Source organism: Phoenix dactylifera, unplaced genomic scaffold (assembly GCF_009389715.1).
Source record: "Phoenix dactylifera cultivar Barhee BC4 unplaced genomic scaffold, palm_55x_up_171113_PBpolish2nd_filt_p 000483F, whole genome shotgun sequence".
In the NCBI taxonomy this organism is placed as follows: domain Eukaryota; kingdom Viridiplantae; phylum Streptophyta; class Magnoliopsida; order Arecales; family Arecaceae; genus Phoenix; species Phoenix dactylifera.
The window spans coordinates 72,325-76,682 of NW_024067904.1; the positions used below are offsets into that span (position 1 = coordinate 72,325).

General features: G+C 42.2%; 1 non-coding gene across 1 annotated transcript; it reads left to right on the top strand.

Moving 5' to 3' along the window:
• The first annotated feature begins 3,702 nt into the window (after positions 1-3,702).
• On the top strand, positions 3,703-3,807 carry LOC120106174. Its single transcript, XR_005508387.1, has one exon. It is a non-coding gene; the product is annotated as a small nucleolar RNA R71 (small nucleolar RNA).
• Positions 3,808-4,358: the final 551 nt, after the last annotated feature.

Sequence of the window (4,358 nt, forward strand, 5' to 3'; positions counted from 1 at the left end):
ACTTACTACCGGAGTGCGTTCACTCCGGGCATCCAAAATTTGATTTGATCTTCGTGATCGTTCTTGCTTCTCGATTTGCCTCCCCGGCAACGGCGCCAAAATTTTGTTCGACCGATTTCTGTTTAACTAAAAATATGCTAAACAGATCGTTGTTAGAACCGATAAACAAAGTTTAAATTTAATTTACTCTTACCTGTTCTACCCGAAGAATAGTGGTTGTAAGAGGTCGATCCACAGGGAGGCGATTGGAGTTGCATAAAAATTAGAACGTTCACTTGGATTTGAAATTAGTTTTTGAATGATAAAAGAAAAACATTATTTCGAGGATGTTTGAATGATTCTCTGGGCTACCAGAGAATATTTTCTACTTAAAATTGACAAAAAATAGGTATTTAAATTCGAAAGGTATTTATATATTGAACTAATCAAAGAAAAGCTTTGGCATAAAATGGATGAAAACAGTGCTAGTAAAATTGCAGACTGGAATATAGATTGCATGAAAGAAGATTTAATGTATTGCAGAACAGAAATTAAAATTTCAGAATAAATACAACTTTCTACCCAAATAAACTCTCAAAAATTAAAACTCAAAACAAAACCTCTCAATTAAAATAAAACTAAAAATAAGAACAACATGCTCTGAAACTCAAAACATAACTTCTCGATTAAAACTTTCAATTAAAATAAAACTAAAAAAAATACATTGCTCTCATAAACTCAAACTAAAGAAAAACATTGCTCTCATAAATAAAAAAACTAAACTTAAACAGAAAGCTAAAACTAAAAAAACACAATGCTCTGTTTTCAAACTTCGTTGAAAACAGAGCAAGGCATTCTCTCTTCTCTCCCAAACCGACCCCTCTCCCCTGTTCTTCTCTTTTCTGTGGACCCGCCGGCCACCCACCTCTCCCAGCTTCCCTCCTTCTCCTTTTACCCTCCTTTTATAGGTCCCCACTAGAGATCAGCCACATGGAAAATGGGCGCTTGGGATCTCGAGGAACGTTGATCGCGGACTGCTGGGAGGATGCGGTCTTCCGTGATGAACACAGACGGGTGGAAGAAATGGCATGAGGGGCTGCTGGGAGGAGCCGATCACGGGATCAACGGGCGATTGCGGACGTGATGCTGCGATTTGCTGGAGAATCACGGCCGGCTGGATCGATGCTTGGGCACACTCGTGGAATCATTGGGAGGAGGAAGAGGGTAGACGAGCGTGAGATCCATGGATTTCCTTCACGGGATGCTGTGAGGAGTTGACCGTGGATGCAAGGAAGGAAGGCACGGATGGCTGGGAGCATGATCGTCGGGATTGCACGCGGAAGAGGAAGAAAAACGGAAGGGAGGAGACGCGTTGGATTGCTGATCTTCCCTTCTTTGGGTGCCGGATTGGAAGCGGGATCGACGGGATCACGGAAGAGCTGGGATTTGCTTCCTATTTCCTTCTTCTGGCGTTGCTGGGATTTCGGCTTGCAAATGGGATTCGCTGGGAGGAGCTGGAGTCTCCTGGGATCGCACGGACCGCGGGATGAAGCTGGGCGTGGTACGGATGGCTTGATTTGGGAAGGAGCTGGGCTGTTGCAGAAGGAAGGAGCGCGTGGAGGGGCTTGAACCTTTGGCTTCACGGCTAAAGGGACTCTTTGAAACGGATAGCTGTGATGATGGCGTGATCCGTGGCTTGCTAGGAGGACTCGTTGATGATGCGGACGGAGTGGATTTATTTGGGATGTTGATGATTGGCTGGGCGGATGGCCGAGAAGGAAATGATCGCGGGGCCTTGATGCGGGACTGACTTGATGGATGACGCAGGATTTCATGCTTGTATGGCAGCTGGGGAATTTGTTGAGCTCGGGCTGCCGGGCATTGGGCTCAAACCCAATGTTATTGGTCTCTTGGATTACTTGCACTCAAACACAAATACAACGTTAATTAGTTAATTTTATTATTAATGATTAATTATAATACTAATTAAAATGGTCTGATGATTGCACTTTTGTGCTCTCATCACTTAACTTTCCTCGCGGGTTGGTCGTCCGCATTGAACACATTTAATTCCCAAATGATATGTTCATTATCCCTGTTCTACAATTGATGCACACATTGGTTGTTGCTAAAAAGGGCCGCCCAAGGATCACGGAGATTTGTTTTTTAGGATTAGGTTCATGTTCCATATCAAGGACGATGAAACTACTGAAAAATAGAATTTGTCTACCTTGACAAGAATCTTCAATTTTCCCACATGGTGTTTTTACAGATCGATCAGCCAATTGAAGGGATACCGAGGTTGGTTTTAACTCACCTAACCCAAGTTCCTCATAAACTGAATAAGGTAAAAGAGTTGACACTTGCCCCTAGATCTAAGAGTGCTCGATCAATGAAATTATTTCCTAAGACACAGGAGATGGTGGGAGCACCAGGATCTTTGAATTTCGAAGGAGGGTTGTGTTGGAGAATAGAACTCACTTGCTCAGTTAGGAAGACCTTTCTAGGCACATGTGTCCTAGATTTTTTCTTTTGGGTACAAAGGTCTTTGAGAAATTTAGCATAGGAGGGAACTTGTTTAATAGCATCAAGAAGCAGAAGGTTGATTTTCACTTGTTTGAAAACCTCCATCATTTCCTCTAGTGAAGTTTTCTTTCTGTCATCAAAGGGAGAGGGTGAATTAAGAGCTTCAGAAAATGGGGCCTTTGGGATGTGAGTTTTGGCAGAAGGTGGACTAGCTGAAGAAGAAGAAGGTTTTAGGTTTTTATTTGACACATGTCTATCCTCTTCTTCATCTTCCTTATTATTATCTTCCCTAATCTTATTGTCTACTATAAAGTCCACTCCTTAGGATAGTCAAAGCATTGGCTTGTTCATGATGAATTGCATTTAGTTGATTTTCTTGAGCCATGTATTGTCCCCTAGGTTTACTTAATGGTTGGCTTGGAAGCTTTTCTTCCTCTCGCTTGTTCAGTGCATTAGCTAGTTGCCCCATTTGGGATTCTACCTTGGTGATGGATTGCGTGTGAGAGTGCACCAATTGTGTAATGGTTTCCAAACCTTGAAGGGCGTTCAACACTTTCTCCTCAAAGGCTGTGTTTCTTTGGGGTAGAGGAGGAGTGTGTTGAAATTGAATCGAGGGATGGTAGGATGAATATTTTGTGGGGTTTGAAAATTCTGAGGATTTTGAAAATTTGGAAATAGGGTTGGGCTGTATTCGAAGCTTGCTGCTTCCAAGAAAAGTTTGGATGATTTCGCCATCCCGGGTTATATGTATTGAAAAATGGGTCATTACCCGATCTAGGCTGTGTTTGAGCAGCATTGATGTGTTCTTGTATGAGTTCGGAGAATTGGGGTGCTGAAGGGCACTCATGAATAGGGTGAGATGGGCTAGAACAGATAGTACACACTTGTGCTTGGGAAGAGTTAATGTAATGCCCACCTATCATCAGTTGGTCAATCTTATGGGACAATGCATCTACCTTGCTAGACAGGTCCATAGAATGACTTATTTCACAAATGGTCCCTTTTCTTTGAGAATTTGGGGGTGCTTGACGAGAACATGAAGCATGGTGGAGGGAGTTTTCATTAAGATTTTCAAATAATTGCCATGCTTCATGCTCATTTTGAAGCATGAAAGTCCCCCTGCATGCAGCATCGATCATCTGACAGTTTCGTTCAGTCAATCCGTCATAGAAACATTGCACTAGCTGCCACTTAGGTATTTGATGATGTGGGCATTTACGGATTGGGTCCCGAAATCTCTCCCAAGTTTCATGAAATTCTTCTCCCCGATTTGGGAGAAGCTTGTAATGGCACGTCTAAACTGGTTCGTTCTTCCTATGGGAAAGTATTTTTTAAAGTATTTTTTAAGGAATTCTTGTTGCATTTGATCCCAAGAACGAATCGAGTTAGCTTCTAAAGAATTCAGCCATTGTTTGGCTCTATCTTTAAGAGAGAAGGAGAATAATCTAAGTTTCAGAGCATCATCAGTGAAGATCTGAATCTTGACAGTGGTGCAAATCTCAAGGAATTCATCTAGGTGTTTATATGGGTCTTCATTGGTGAGCCCATAAAAAGATGGGAGCATTTGGATCACACTAGACTTTATTTCATATTGTACAGCTGCTACTTCAGGTAATCGAATGCAAGATGGGAAAGTGTAAATGGTGGGAGTAAAGTATCCCTCAGGAGTTTGGGTTGTTCTTCAGCCATCTCAGGAGGTGGGGATGATTCTATTGTTCTGATCTCAGCTCGAATATTTCTAAGGGTCCGTTCTATTTCAGGTCAAAAGGTAATAGGTCACGTACTCTAGAATGACTCCCTTGCATACACTAGTACTTGATCAGTCAAGCATGCAATAAAAGAAAAACACATCA